The sequence below is a fragment of the Cydia amplana genome, chromosome 24 (assembly GCF_948474715.1).
Source record: "Cydia amplana chromosome 24, ilCydAmpl1.1, whole genome shotgun sequence".
In the NCBI taxonomy this organism is placed as follows: Eukaryota; Metazoa; Arthropoda; class Insecta; order Lepidoptera; family Tortricidae; genus Cydia; species Cydia amplana.
This window is the reverse complement of record NC_086092.1, coordinates 1,605,810-1,623,131: the sequence shown is the minus strand read 5'-3', so window position 1 is coordinate 1,623,131 and position 17,322 is coordinate 1,605,810. Positions and strand designations below refer to the sequence as shown.

Here is a 17,322-nt window from a genome sequence, read left to right as displayed (position 1 = left end):
GTTTTATTCCGACAAGTGACTGCGAAACATTTTAAAAGCTGCAGCAACCGCAGTGTTTACGCCGTTGTATATAAACTAGGTACTTATATTGAGAATGTCTATACTATACTTTTCCTATCTATCGGAAGAGCAAAAACGGCTTTTTTTATTAATTTTGTTGTTTCTGCATCCATCGACACTACAAGCTGTGTTATTTGTTCGTAAAGAAGACATTTGCCATATTCGAGCGCGCGGCGACGCGACGTGCGTGCGTGAGCGCGTGTGGCAACCAACTGGCTTGCTTTTCTACCGTGAACGGGAACAGATTCGTCGGTATAAAACCGAGCACGCGCGGAGAGTTCCATAGGCCTGGTACTAGTGTAAGACAAATATAGTATGATTCTCTGTCTATGTTTGAAATGAGACAGTCGTTTAACAAATTATGTCTCCACAGGTACCAATTTAAATCGGTTCAGCGGTTTAATCGTGAAGTGGTAACAGACATGCAGAGTACTCGTAAAATTCGCACTTATAATACCTATAAGAGAATAGAGATACTAATTAAAATCCGTTTAAATTGAACTAATGTATAACATACATATATCATGTATGTATGGAAGGGCCTGTATGGAGTACTTGAGGCACCCTTATGTATGACCCCGGTCTGTCCTCGCCTTAATGAGGCTGTCAATAGAGTTACATGGAGAAGATTGTTCATTAGCAAATACTAAATGTTGGAACTCGAATTTAGAATAAATCGGCCCAGAATGAGGCTTTCTTCAAAATTACCAAATTTTATCAAAATTGATTTTGAGATTTGCGGCAGTAGGTAATGTCACGCTGCAATACTGCTACAGTAATACTGCCAACTGCAATGCTGTCATCGTGAATATATCGCGGCCTTTTTGCGACTGCATATTAGCTACTTTAATTGCTAAAATGCGAACCTAATAAAAAACAATTGATTAAACATAAAGGCAGACCACAGCTTATTGAATAGCTCTGCTCTACATCTTATAAAACGATGTCTGTATGTTCGCGACAAACTCAAAAACGTTTGAACAGATTTTCATGCGGTTTTCACCTATCAATAGAATGATTCTCGAGGAAGGTTTAAGTGTGTAATTTGTTAAGGTTTTGTGTAAATTGGTTGAAATATGACACTACCCGTGCGAAGCCGGGGCGCGGGTCGTTAATTATATTAAATTTATAGATCTCAGTTTATCTTCCATATCCTAGTGTAAGATCTTTTTCCGCCATATTGAAACTGTCAAAAAATATGAATTTACTACTGACTTTTGTTTACATAGTTAGCAAGTTCCATAGAATGACACTTTATCCATGTTATTATTTCAACCTGATATACCGTGGTGGCATCCTAAACTCCGATCACCGAGGGGCTACCGCGTAAACCGAAATTCGCAAATTGCGGGATCATTCTCTTTTACTCCAATGAAGGCGTAATTAGAGTGACAGCGAAAAATGCACGTACCTAATTTGCGAGCTTCGATTTTCGCGGTCATACTATACGGCTACCATTAGTTTGGCACTGACATAAACGCCATCGAGAACGTAATTTACTTTCTATACATCTCGCTCGTACTCGCATATTAGTGCGAACGAGATGTATAGAAAGTAAATTACGTTCTCGATGGCGTTTATGTCAGTGCGAAACTGATGGTAGCCGTACTGGTTATCATAGTGGACTCTCTTCTCTCGCCGTACTCTACGCCCCTCACCAAAGCGGGGTAAGTCAGAAACCACTCAAATTTAAATCCAAATAATTGAAGCGGCGACAAGCGTCCGTAAAGCTAAAATAATTAATTCCTTGATTCGAGCCAAGGCCGTGCTCGAAACGAAATTTCAGCCATTTTGTATGGTACTCGGCAAATGAGGTTTTTTGTCAAAGGAAATTATTTAATCATATTTGAGATTTTTTCAATTTCTGTACCTTATAAATTTACTTGTTAGAAGTCAATGATTACCTTTTGCCTGTGACTTCTTCCACGAAAAAGTTATTAGAGTTAGACCAGGCGTGGCTCACTCCGCGGTTTCGCCGCTTTGCTACAGGTACTTAGCTAAAAGTACATCCGTTCTACACCAATTTTGGTGGCTAGCCATAAGCCGCGCGTGGCGCTGTCGCCACCTAGCGGCCATATCTGTGCTGATCGTAACAGACGCGTTTTGTTAGAGAGTGAGTCTTCTGTACTTAGTACTATTATTTATTCTGTGGTTAGACCAAGATAAGTCTGCAACGATTATAACATACGCTGTGCAAGTGTTATTTATACGTTATAATTTCATAGAAGTTTGACGTTTGAAATAACACGTGCTCTGCGTGTGCTGTCTTAATCGTTGCAGACTTATCTTGGTCAAAGTCTAAAAACTTTTAACCTCATTTTCAGCTCCTTATGTATGTATCAAGTTTATTCAACTAATTAATTAAATAATAAATAAATAAATTCATTTCTTTATTAAACTCAAAATCACCAAAACAAATTTCATCTAAATCGGTTCAGCGTTTTAGGCGTGAAGAGGTAACACGTAACAGACAGATATTTACATGAATTTAATAAGTGATCTGTGTTTACATCATTTCTAAGTTATATTTATTTCCTGGTTGTGAAATATACCGATTCTTTTTGGGAGATGAAATAATTATTTAATGTCTTTGATTTTGGAATTTTTGAATGCTGTTTGTAATTTATGATGCGAATTTTTGGGGTTCCGTACCCAAAGGGTAAAAACGGGACCATGTTACTAAGACTCCACTGTCCTTCTGTCTGTCACCGGGCTGTCTCATAAACCGTGATAGATAGACAGTTGAAATTTTCACATATGATGTATTTCTGTTACCTCCATAACAACAAATACTAGAAAGTACGGAACCCTCGGTGGGCGACACCGACTCATACTTCGGTTTTTGTATAATTTTCGCCCGAAGGACAAACTGTTTAGAAATAGAAGCCCCGCATATTGGGGCTTCGTCGACTCAGGGAACTTGACAATTATTTATTACGTTTCACGATATGCCTAGGAATTTCATGATCTGCCTGATTCTAGGATCGGCCGTCAACATAATATAACACACAAGTTGTGTGTCCGTCAGCTCCACACAACCCTAAATAAATAAAATTCAGACATAACCCATCATAAAAAAACACTGTTATTAAAAATACATATTTAGATCCCGCTCCAATTAAATATAATTGTTGAAACAAGAATTACAGCTATTAAAAGAATTATGGAAACATACCAACCCTTTATGGGTTTGAATGGGAATATAAGATAAATGGAAATCAAATGCTGTCAAAAAGCATTTTATTAACCAGTCGAGATAATCTAAGAGCATGCGACTAAATATTTGAGGGCTATTTATATATATTATTAACCGCAAAAATCGAAGTTCGTAAATTGCGAACATTTTTCTCTGTCACTCTAATTACGCCTTCATTGGAGCAAAAGAGAAAGACCCCCACAATTTGCGAATTTCGGTTTTCGCGGTACTCGGTAGCCCCTCAGTAGTCAGATTTTATGTTGTGGGTGGTTGTGGTTAGATTTGGGAAATATGAGACCATTATGCATTTGCGTTAAACTGGCGTATGAAGGATGACTCACGTTAACCGGGCCGTGACCGGGCCGTGTCTGGGCTGAAGCTTTCGGCGGTTACTTTTCTATGACAGATGATCACGTGATGCTTTCCTTAGAAAACGAAGCCTCGAAAGCTCCGTCCCGAACACGGCCTGCTCTAACGTGAGTCATCCTTTATTTTATATATTTAAATCAAAAGTTAAATTCCGCATTTACAGAAAATACAAATAAGTAAGTGAAAGGCATAAAAGGCATATTTACTTACAATTTATTTAGAGCTACACTATAGATATAGACAGAGTTACTTTCTTTTTATAATATGTATTAATAATCTGTACGTTAGGGTTGTCAAAATGCACTCCTGCAACCTTATTTTATGGTAGCAAGGATGACTGTAACTAATTGTTTTTTATTTTATTTATTAAATTATATTTATTAAAACAGAAATTAAATATAAAATAACAAAGGTATAAATCATAAATCTAAACCTAAATTAGCCTGAGGCATTGTTCCCAGGACACGTTACCCCTCTGCACAGTGAGGCTGAGTTTTTTTTAGCAAAAAATGAGCAAGGATGACTTAGTTACGAAAATTCCCAAATCACGTCTTTATTATTTATTCTTTAAATAAATACAGGTATAAGTTTACAGCTCTAGAAATGCCAAAACACTTTTACTGTTAATACATAGTCATTATAACTATTACATATGTAGAGATTAAAAAAAGGCCTGAAACTATACTAATTTACATAGGTACTTACGTCTTGAAAATTCTCCAAAGAAAAGATGCCATAGAAACATTGCAAGTTGAAAAAAAGCTTGTAATAAAAACACTGGCTCCTAGTCTATGCGCTCAGACCGGCGCACGCGCACCCCGTAATTTACCCGTCAAACACTTCTTAACGGACGTCATTCATTCCTTATCTGTTCCATTTTTAAATTTCTTTGTTCGACGATTGAGTTCTGTTGTTAATGATTTGGGTGTAATGTGATTAGTTGTGGGTGTTTTGAGTTATGGCAACGTATTGTGGGGTAAATGGAGGTAGGATATTTAAGACGTTAGTGGATGACTTCTTCATACAAACGTAGTCCCCATTTTCCTCCCTGGGTATTGATATTGACGTTATGGAAAGTATTTATAGTCCCGGTTGACTTTTTTAGATTATTTAATTATTTTTGAATAGCTCCGAAGTTTTATAATAAGTATTTATAATGTAAAATCAATAAAAATCAAACGAAGGGGCATACTCGTAGACTCGTACGTATATAAACATTCTACCATCATTCTACGCGCGATATACATACCTATAAATACAAATGTAGTGCATAGTTACTTTCCATCGTATTTTTACGGAAACATACGTACGTGTCTTGCTATTTCAGTCTCGATACAAAACGTACTAAGGTTGAGTGAAGCAGCATGACTAATACGAACGCTTCCGAGTTCTTTTTTCTAACTGTCAAAACGATTTTGCATTTTGAAACCAGTTTGAAACACTAAGCATGTGACGTCACAATCAAATTATCTACTCCTTATAGTTGTATACGGGTTTTAAAATAGAAATTGTGTCTAAAAGTAACTGCTGTCTACGTTTCATGCATGCTGTAAAATATATTATTTTAAAAACAGTCAAATACCCTATTGACAGAGAACAACGCTTACACGAGAGAGAGATGGGTATATGCTCAAAAAACAAACAGAACACAAAACAAAAGATGTATAATTTTCTAAACACATTCTCGAGTCTAGCCAAAGACACCGAGATGGCGTTGAAATTTAAAATTTTAAAATTCGAAACAGACCTTGACAAAAAAACGTAACAACAGCGACGAAATTCGCCAAAAACAACAGCTATAACACATATAGTACAGATTATTTAGGCAATATTGAACTTTAAAAGTATGTAGTTAAGGGTGTGTGCGAATGCAAAGGTAATGTTGTAGATGAAGAATACCAAATACAGATTATGTAGTCAATTTTGAACCTTAAGTGTAAGTGTTTAAAGGTGTGTGTGAATGAAAAGGTAATGTTGTAGAAGAGATGTAAAGCGATACCACTAACACCACATATCTTGTTAGGTGTTCGGATGGTGGAGTTGAGTAAGTTGTTTTTTGGACATTTTTGGGGTTCTGTCGTCATACTGAAAATTAGTTTAAGATTAAAGTTATTCTAAGTCTCTTAACTAACTAACTATTACGCGACCCAAAGAGGATCTTGGCCTCCGAGACGAGAGCACACCACTTTTCCCGATCCTGCGCCGTTTAATGACAATTATCGGCTTGAAGCTGACGCAGATCCGCTTCCACGCTGTCTCCCCAGCGGTATCCGCAGCCATTCTAAATCTCTTATTATTTACAAATATTTAATAATTTATGAAACACGTTCATCTACAATGTTTATTATTGGCAAAAACACAGTCACTATATATTAAATTTACACAGTAAAAATAGAATCCAAATACCTACAATTTAAACTTATGATAAAAACAAAACCTAAAACTAAAATATTATACGACTTCCAAATCACGAAAAAAAACTATGATTCACTTGTGAAATACAGAACCCACTAAAATAAACAGGTTGTTTAGTTCTTTTTGCCCGTTTGGCGACGTCTCGGATGTCGCGGTCGTGTTAGGAAACCAAAAAAACGGAGTTAGCGTCTTCTGTACGGATATGATGGTCGTTCTTGTCTACGTGACAGCGTGATAAAACGGTGTCCGTCACTTTCTTTCCCACGGTGTTAAACAGTGACAGTTATTTTATCACGTGGATAAAGATGGATAAAGCTATCCATAATAGGCTGGCAGTTCACGGAAAGTTATGTTATGAAGATATTTAGTTTATAATATTGTTCCAAAAATAAAATGAATAAGAATTAAAAGTGACTCAAAGTGACTACTATCCGACTAGGTAGTCACTTACGATTCATAAATAAACTTTAGTGAAACTAATATGTATTTTTATTTTACATTTTAAATAATGGTTTTTAAGGTCCCTTAGGTTCAGAAAGCGGATTTTGTAAAAATTATAGCGTTTTTAGACACAGTACGGTTGCCAAAAATTTTATTACCAATCTTGAGGCCTATCTAGTAACTTTATCGATTAAAATTTTGATTTTTAAATTTCGATCGATAGAAAAAAAACACGATCATAGGTTCAAACGCACTTTTTTAACATTGGTAACAATTTATGCACAAATGCTAAAAATATAAACATTCTTCTAAAATGCGGAATTTTATTTTTAACTGCTTACTACTTTTTTTTTGTTAAAATTCAACAAATTTCAAAAACGATTATACGCGATACCGAGCACGCACATCCATCTCGCTCACGCGAGTCACGCGTACTCTCAGTGAGAGTGAGAGAAGAACACGTACCTAATATGGGGCCTTAAAATCGCGAAATAAGGACAGCCTAGTGTAAGTACGTAATACGTACTTATAAGTATAGTGAGTTGGACCTTGCCCATTAAAAATAAGTCGTATTTACACCTGACTTGAACACCCATAAAAACTAGTTGCCACAACTCTATTTTAATATCTCACACCTCAAAACAAACGCTAAAGTCAATAAAAGTAAAAACCGGGACCGGTCGCGCCCAAAGGCGTCTAAGTCAACTTTTTTACTTTTTGCGTTCGTATGGTGTTATTTTTGTTCTTTGCTATTTACGGCGGTATTCGACATTGTTTTTTAAAGTCTCGTGACATGTATGTAATTATTCCGTGTTCAAGACTTCTTAGGCGGTAGCACAGACTACATATGATAACTTTATGGTGGTAGTAAGTACGTATTTCTATTACATATGACTTGTTTTGTACAAGATTTTCTTTATTTATTTAGGTTAGGTACTGTTAGGTAGTTAGTAAAGTATGTTTGTGTGGATCTAATTTTAAAATTTGAATTAGAATTACTTCTTGACATTAAAATTGGGTTCAAATGTGGTAGGCATACCTACCTACTTATCGAGCCAATTTCGTCAGGTGACAAGCAAAAGTCACTAATTACTTACTATAAAATATTTGACAAAAATCAACCTTATTTTCGTACTAATATGGTTCACTATAGCTATGAACTTGTGGAGGTACTTCTTCTTCTTCTTCTTCTTGTTAGGGGCTATATAAGGCTCCAAAGCCTATGTATCACTGCGACCATCGCTGATCTATTGTGATCGCCACCTACTACAACTCTCGATCCAAACCTGCAACTTCAAACAGCTGCAGAATCTTTTTGATCTCGAGAGACTTTACCTTCTCCGGGCGCAATATGTGTCCGCCCAGGATTAAGTCACGAGTACGCGTGGAGGTACTTAGTGACTTTTGCTTGTCACCTGACGATTTGATGATGAAAAATAGTTAAATTATTGAGTTTGAGTTGGTTTGATCATCGTCTCAACGGTTAGTAGATTACTGTTGAAAGAAAAATACAATTTGCTATATGTAGTATAGTTGTACCGCTGTAGTATTGTATATTTTTCTTGAGAAAAATACTTTTGAAGCCGTGACATAAGACCCTTTTGCGAAAAATAGCAACTGATCTGAAAAATTAAGCAGTTTTTGTATGTAACCTTGGAAGGCCATATTACAGCAACCATAAAAACAGGTCGAATAGCGCCAAAAGCGACAATGGTTATGCTTTTTGTTAAAAGGCTGCCGAGTGGACTTTCTGGTAGTTTTATTTCGTCTCGCTTTTCATTTTGGGAGTTAGATTTTTGCTTTTTGACATGTTAGGAGCTTGTTAGTTGATATGTGACGTTATCTATGAAAAGGGAGCTTAATATTGTCGATGGCGCTTACGCCATTATTAACGATGCTTCAATATAAATACAATACCGCGCGACGCTGTGGGGCGTAAGCGCCATCGACAATAAGGTCCCTTTTCATAGATAATGCCCCATATTAGCAGTAACTAGTGAATGTAGGAGAACGACAACCTCCATACGATACGACAGCAATGCGTCTCATAATTGTTGTAGGCGCTATTTAATGTATTATACAGTACATATGGAGCTACTTTACCGCACTAGTGCGATAATTAGCACATTACGCAACTATGTGAAAAATTCAAAGGGCCTATTATACACTAAAACGTTGTAGGTACGATACACGTGCGAATAGGTAATTCGCTACTCGAGTAGATTTAAGACACTCCCTTCGGTCGTGTTTTAATTTATCGCCACTCGTTGCTAATTTCCTCTTTTTCGAACTTGTATCGGGGGCTAAATCAAAATATGTGAAAGCATTTTCCATAATGTCAATATCCAGAGAGGAAAATGGGGACTGCGTTTGAATGGAGAAGCAGCCGAAGTGTATGTCTTAAAATGCAACCGGGAGTGAAAATACAAAGTGAAATTGTTCTCGAACGACTAGTCCATTTCAAACGGTCCCAAATCGTGTATAATGGCCTAGGCCCCAACCCGCATCGGACATGCGTGGGCGGCGCGCCGTGATGTATATATAATTGTGACGCCCTGCGCACGCCCATACGAATTTGGTGCACCTTGACGGACAGAGACGGAGGGAGACCGTGGAGTCGACTCCGTAAAAAAATAGACTAAAAACCAAACAAAATTATAAATATTTGTTATATTTAAATAATTAAGTAATTACCTTTTTCCGACGTTTAAATAATGAAATTTATTCACGCCTATTTCTATATATATTCGTGATGAATAAATAATACGAGTATATGTATTTATTATATAAAAAACTTATCGTGAGATAGTTTTTCTAAGCCTAATAAGAAAGTTTATGAGTATTTACTATGTATTTACTAAAAATAAGTAAATTTTTACACTTTAATGTTCCATAGTATGGCCCGGACCTTGCGGGCCTAGGTGGAAATCCGGCCCACCCGTCCTATATTTACAATGTATGTAAATAAATATACTGTCTTGGATGAGACTTGAACTCACGACCTCTGGATCGATACTCCAGTGCCATCTGGCCGCGTAGCCAACGTGCTAATCGCGGACGCTCCATAGCGATCGAAAAGAAACTGTCACTGTCGCACTAATATGGAAGAGTGATAGAGAGACACAAAGCGATTCGATGGCGAAGCGATAGCGATTGTCACCTTGGCTAGGCCGGCTGAGCCAGCTTTTTTTCCACTTTTAAATTTATTCTAAGCTAAGCAACGTTCGCCGACATTTCAGCTTAATAAAAAAAATGTTTAAACCGTTCGACTCCATCCTTGCCTATAGTCCGCGATAGCCACACCATTCCCACGGCACAGCTCCACTAATTATTGACTTATTCTTAACAGCCTAAACGGGTATCACTTTTAATTGTCTTTAAAAATACATGTCTTTGTTACGATAACGCCTTGTCATTGTATTGGAATGTTTTGATTATAAATAACTGTTTTAAATCAAAATCAAAGAGAATTGTTATTTGTTTTACAAGGGGGCAAAGTTGTTGTTTAAACGCTCCTGCTAATATTGATACCCGAGCAAGCGAAAGATTCCAAGATGCTAAAAATGGAACGTTGAGCGTTGCGGGGGTTTCAAAGCACGAGTGTTAAACAAAATTTGCCCACGAGTGAAACACAAAATTTTTCACCACACCAACCCGTAGAAAATATTAACTCTAGATGTCAAACAAAATCAAATCCAAATGAATGTTATTAAATATTTATCATTCAAAATCATCATTTAAAAGTCAATTCTACCAGCAACAAAACAACTCAAAATTGCATTTGATTACTTTGCCTCACATGTGAATAAAAGCAACTTTGCTATCAGTTTTTGAACAATTAAGAGAGCCTTTACCAGTTGGTGTGGTGAAAAAGAAATTAAGGTTTGTTTGTTACATCTGCTTTTGAAGCCTACTTATAAACAATTTAAATATGTTTTCTTTAATTAAAATGGGTGTGTGAATTCGCGCCACGTCCTGACTTGGGGATCGGCATTCCGTCTTCAGCAATTAGTACCCATCAGCATTCAGGTTCTCTCGCTTTTGTACGTCTTTTGTTTAGGGTTCCGTAAGGTCCAGAGAACCTGGACTTGATGGTACGAGTAAATAAACACATTATTGCACAAAACATAGGTAATATCCTGAAGGATATTACCATCTAAGATGCATCCCACCTTTTGCAGTTTTACAATCTTTGACAAATTAGTAAGTTCCGGATAAAATTAGGGGACACACCTTCTTAAAATAGAAATGGTACATTGAAAAAAATCATAATTGTGCTATATTTTGTTAAGTTTGGTGTATTTTTGTTACATCTTGTGTGATCGATATTAAACTTTCGTGTCATAACTGTCATATTTTAAACTGTTAGACGACAACGGTTTGACTCTCTCGAATACTGCCGATAATTAACTTGAAATTTCTCAAAGTTCCTCAGAAAATGACTCAAATTGAAGAAGTATAAGATCCTAACAATATGTTTACCTTATCTTGTTTATAAACATGTTTGATCTTATTATTGAGCGTATTTTCGTAAATTTGACAGCAAAACAAGCCCATTAAAGTTTGTCTTACTAAGTATAGAAGATCTAAAAAAATATTAAGGACAAAATGAAGTACCGTAAAATGGGGTGAGTAGGGTTCGCGGGGAGAGTTGGGTTATGAATGGGGAGATAAGGGATGAAAGGGGGGTGAGATAGGGTTTTAAGGCTATTGCTACAAAAATAATGTATTTCTATTTAAAATTGAGCTATAGTAATACTCATAATAAAAAAAATCGATCCAACAATCTTCCAAAATCACCTTTGTATGAAAACCCAACTCACCCCAAATACGAGGGACTACGGGGTGAGGTGGGTTTTCCTGTTTATCGTCAAAGTTATGAAATGGAACTACCCAAAATAAAATAAAAACTAAAATACAAACGTCCGGAACACTTATTATATACCTACACCATTCAGTTTGCATATGCAAAAATAAAATGTTATCGAGGTTTGAATGTCAGTTTTGCGCCTACTCACCCCATTTTACGGTAGATATACGGAACCTTAATTGCACAAAACAGTCTATCTTGGCCTAGTTTTTGCACCTCAATATAATCGGCGACAAAGCTCCGCGCGCCGAAGACAACATTTTCAGAATCGGTCTTTTTGTGAAGTCCTCACAGTAATGCTTTAAATATTTAATTATAATTATACTGATTGAACGTGAAGATAACACTGCTACATTTGAAAAAATTGAAATTTTGATCAGATTTTCTTTTTGAGAACGTTGACATTTTGATCAGATATTCGTTTTGGAAACGTTGAAATTTTGATCAGATATTCATTTTGAAAAAGTTGAAATTTTGATCAGATTTTCTTTTTGAGAACGTTGAAATTTTGATCAGATATTCATTTTGGAAACGTTGAAATTTTGGACAGGTTTCTTTTTGAAAAAGTAGAAATTTTGATCAGATTTTCTTTTTGAGAACGTTGACATTTTGATCAGATATTCATTTTGGAAACGTTGAAATTTTGGACAGGTTTCTTTTTGAAAAAGTAGAAATATTGATCGGATATTCTTTTTGAAAAAGTTGAAATTTGAAGCCCGCCGAGGTTTTCTCAACGGGCTACAGTATGAGGTTCTTCAAAATACAGGTTTTTAAAGGGTCGGCAACGCGTATGCTACACCCCTGGAGTTGCAGGCGTTCATAGGCTATGGTGGCCGCATAGTGTCAGGCAGGCCGCATGCTTATTTGCCACTGACGTGGTGTAGTAATTAAAAATTAAATAGGGTACATTGGGCAAATAATTCGATTTGTGTAAGATATTTATTTATTTATTTATAAGTAGGTATTCAAAGAAAAATATCAGAAAAACTCATATTACATTAATTTAGTTTGGCGTGTTGATTCACGTCAAAGATGGGAATGTCTGGGAGATGGACGTATTCATATTGCCAGTGAATTATATATTAGTCGTATAAGTAAACGGCAAAATTCAAGGATTCAAGGTGACATTTACTCGGACTGTTTAACAGCCGTATTCGAACAATAAGATACGTCAAATATTAGATATTTAGGTAAACGATATGGATCGGATGTGTCACTGTCAAACAACTGTCAAAAGTGATGTTTTTGTTTGAAAAGAAAAATTAAGTGAGTGCTAAAAATACGGTCAATAAATTAAAAAACTTAGAAATTTCATAGCGGTCGCTTGAACGTACCCACGTACCTATAGAAAGTACGAAAAATGGCAATCAGGAGATACAGTTACGTAGGAACGATATATCATTTGATATTTACCAGTCGCTTTTCGGTGAAGGAAAACATCGTGAGGAAACCGGACTAATCCCAATACGGGCCTAGTTTACCCTCTGGGTTGGAAGGTCAGATGGCAGTCGCTTTTGTAAAAACTAGTGCCCACGCCAATTACTGGGATTAGTTGCCAAGCGGACCCCAGGCTCCCATGACCCGTGGTAAAATGCCGGGACAACGCGAGGAAGAAGAAGAGACAGTTACGTAGGTAGATCACATATGTATACACAGGTATAATATTATGTACATTTCATACCCTTTCGACTTTCGTCGTGCTTTTAATTATTGACATACAATCTTGTACATTCTAGACCTGTTATAAATAAAAATAATAAAAACATATAGGTACCTACAACATACCATGACATTCTTAACAACAAATGAACCAACTCCAGAAGCTATGTGGCATACAAGCACACGTCACATCATTGACAAGGGTCGTGAGATACTAGATAAAGATGTGACGGGCAGGACAGACGGGTGGGTTTATACCGCTCGTCTTTTAAAGCGTTTATGTCGGGATGTTCCGTTTTTATGATATAAGAGGCAGACGAGCAGACAAATCACTTAATGCTAAGCAATTATCGTTGCCCATGAACGTCTATCGTAACGCTATAGGGGTTGCCAGTGCGTTGTCGGCCTACTACTAAGGGGTCGGCCTATTCTTATTTTTCTTACTTACTTTTTGGGCTTTTTGGGTTAGAAGATGAGATGAGCAGACACATGAGGCATAGGCAAAAGACATGAGGGCCTGCGACGACGTTTCAGTAGACGACACGTCCGATCGCGCGAAGTGGAGAGAAAAGACCAGAAAAGCAGACCCACAAACAGGTGGGAACAATGGGTCTCTATTGTTTCCCAAATAGTTTTAAACCATAATGTATTGTTTGCCGGCATTTTCGTTAGTCATAATTCATTTGGTTCAGAAACGCGTCACTTTTCAGGATTGCCATAAAACAAACCTAACCTAACCTATCTATAGGTTAACCTAACGAAAATCCTGAAATGTTAACGGTTTCCGTTTTATGGCTAATGATAATATGACAAACAATACATTATGACTTAAAACTTTATGGAAAACAACGGGACCCCGGGAATAATGCTGAGCAGAGAGAGAGACTTTTTGGGTTAGAAGTGGCAAAAATCGTCTTACGTAATAAATGAATGGCGCCTAATGTTAATATTTAGAGAGGAAAATGGGGCCTACGTTTGTATGGGAAGCGGTCGTGTCTATCCTCTTAGTATCGTAAATTTTGATATTAACCGCTCGTCTGCTCTGCCGCTGTCAAAACACAAGTTAAAAAACGTGTCGTTTCCCGTGACAGTAATACAGTGGCTACTTAGGACTGCTTTTTTATAAATCGGCTGTCAATTGACCGAATATATCAGTCTAATGAGCAGCATAGCTGGCATTCAAACGGTACCTGTAGATAGATAACGCAGCGTACTACGTAGGCGAACAACACGCGAACGCGAAGCGAGGCGATGCGGCGCGGGATAAATCAACCCTTTGATACATATAAGAGTATCCTAATACGTGGCCTACGTGGGCGATCTTGTTGCGAACGCGAACGCCGTGGGCCCGCCGCGCCGCGCCGCTTCGCTGCTCGCGCGAGTTGTTCGCTTACGTAAGGGTAAAATTCCATTTCTGACCGCAGCTGCACTATTGGTACTGAACGCGTCGCTGTTACTGTCAATTTCCATAGTAAAATGAACAGTAGCGCAGCTGCGGTTGGAAATGGACTGTCACCTTAAGACGCAGCGTAAGTAAGGCGGTTTTTATCTGGAGGCCGAGAGAGCCATTCTAATTCAATAATTTGTTATGGATTTGATCTGGTTTTGATACGACCTTTACAAGTTGCAAAACATTTTCAAAATTGCCGGAAATTCCTAGAAAATATAATGAGAAAGTTCTTATGCAAGTTTCCACTTAGAAAATTCTATTTCGGATTAACTTATAAGGAATAAGTTCGCCTTTGTACTGCCTATACTGTGCCATATATTTGTGTTCTGTGTTTTGTACAATAAAGAGTTTATACATACATACATACTTATTATTTGTTACAGATGTAGTCAGAGACAAGACGTCCTCTGGACTGAGCATAGTAACGCCGCTACCCCCTCTGCCATAAATATACGGTAGTTTTACTCCATCTTCGAGTCAAAGTGTCAGAATCCCGTGCCGTGATTGGTCCGTGTCTTTGAACGGACCAATCACGGCACGGGATTCGCTCACCTCGTCCCCCGCACCCCAGTATTTTTGGCAGCATCGGTTTCATGAAATAATTGCTCTAAACTCCGTCTAGAGGATTCCTAGTCTATGGATGTAGTGCATAATTATTTTCCATCGTATTTTCACGGAAACGTACGAACGTGTCTTGCTGTTTCAGTCAGTCTCGGTACAAAAAGTACTGAGGTTGACTGAAGTAGCATGACAAATACGAACGTTTCCGTGAAAATACGATGGAAAACAATTATGCACTACATCTGTACTCAAGTGGCATCGAGATCGAAACTATCCGTCAGAACGATTGGTAGGTAATAAACGCAATGATTTATAACTCAAGATAGGTTATACGCGTTCCAAAATTGAAGCGCAAGAACTTGTGACAAATTGGACAAGTTGCCTTTAGTCGCGGCTGGACAAGCGAGAAATGTGCACGTGCTAACGAGCTCCCGCACACCGAAAGAGAAAGAGACGACCTTATGTTTAACAACGAGAGTGACAAAGATGGATGGAATGAGAAAATTAATCAAAAATAACAAATTTCTTCATAGGCACAGAAATAAATATGGAAGTATTTTTTGTGCTCCTCAAGTATGAGTGTAACCTATCTATGGTTATATAATATCATTGAATAAACGTGCAAAAAATACCGACAGCTTTTTCGAAATTTTGAAATTTTTGAAAATTCAATTTGGTGCATTGCTACCTAAATATCGTCAGTTTTAAAAACTCTCACTGCGAAAGCAACAGGCGCCTTGGTGGATATATCGTAATACCAAAATTTTTATTCGATCAAATCAATATCAACCTGAATTCTCCATAATAATAAGGTTCAAAATCCGAGCGGATTTTACTTACCAAGGAATAGCAACAATTTCTCGAATTCTTTGTTAATTCTTCAGCAAAATCCTCAGCAATTAGTAAGGATAGCTTTATGGGTGTCTTGGAGTTGATAATTACCTTGAAATTAAATGTGGGGTTATATCACTCGCTTATTTATGTAAAGAGCATCTTTAACTTTGCTTGAGAAAAACGCAAGAATTTAACCTCGGTAACCTTAGTTATCTATAGTTATTCATGAAATAAAACTATTTAAACTCATGTCAACTATTTAAACGTGCCCTATGTATGCTTAGATCTTTAAAACTACGCATCGGATTTTGATGCGGTTTTTTTTAATAGATAGAGTAATTCAAGAGGAAGGTTTATGTATAATTTGTGAACCCGTGCGAAGCCGGGGCGGGTCGCTAGTATGAATAATACTATACTGTTGTCCGTTGGGTCTCGGAAGATGTTTTTTGCCGCATGTAGAGTTACTGCGGATGCCTTGAGAAGCCATAACTGCGTACACACGCGATGTAGGAGCTGGGAATGTATGGTGGCGACTTATTTTTACCCACCTTAAAGCCGGTCTATAATTTAGAATAAAATAATAATAAAATATTAAATAAAATAAAATATTAATTGGCTATGGATGAGGTCTTGGTGGCTCAGATGGCAGAGCGCTGGAGTATCGATCCAGAGGCCGTGAGTTCAAGTCTCACCCAAGACAGTATTTTTTCCACTTTTAAAATTTACTCTAAGCTTAATAGTATCGATCGCAGACGTTTCTGCTTGTTAAAAATTAAAAAAAAAACTCTATAATTTGTCCCCGAAAACCGGTCATGTTAACAGAAAAAAAAACCAGTTTTTTTTTAAATAATTAGAGCAAAAACGGGTCACTCACGTACTTTAAGTCGACAACGCTCGACATGTTTCACTCTGTACCGAGGAGTGTCATCAGGAGCTTGTGTCTTACGGAAGTTTTGTTATTAACAAATAATAATAGCATTACAATTTCTTAAACCTAGTTACAATCCTTATAGTGTTTGTTCTTCTCTCATTTTCTCAAAGGTTAGCTGGAAGAGATCTAGCTCTATTAGGGATACGTTCGCCTTTTTACATACACTTACATCTTTTACTTTGTTGTTTCTGTTTTGTGTAAACTTGTTTAAGTATGTGCAATAAAGTGACATACATACATACTTAATAATTAAATATGGTAGAAGCGTTCTCTATACTCCATAAGCCTCCACGTCTTGCCCTTTCCCCGCAACCCCAGTATATACCACATTCTGCGCACAGGGTGACGCCAAAACAGTTATATGTGGGCAATGCTGAAAGTTTCTGGAATAAGTCACTTAAAAGAGATAAAACAATTAAAGATATAGTTTACTATTTGAAAGCATAACTTCTTCCCTTTTTTATATATAAAAAACCGGCCAAGTGCGAGTCGGACTCGCGCACGGAGGGTTCCGCACCATCAACAAAAAATAGAGC

At 37.2% G+C, this 17,322-nt stretch overlaps 1 non-coding gene across 1 annotated transcript; it reads left to right on the top strand.

The window, feature by feature from the left end:
* Positions 1 to 16,482: 16,482 nt before the first annotated feature.
* Trnad-auc (transfer RNA aspartic acid (anticodon AUC)) lies at positions 16,483 to 16,555 on the top strand. The gene has a single exon. It is a non-coding gene; the product is annotated as a tRNA-Asp (tRNA).
* Positions 16,556 to 17,322: the final 767 nt, after the last annotated feature.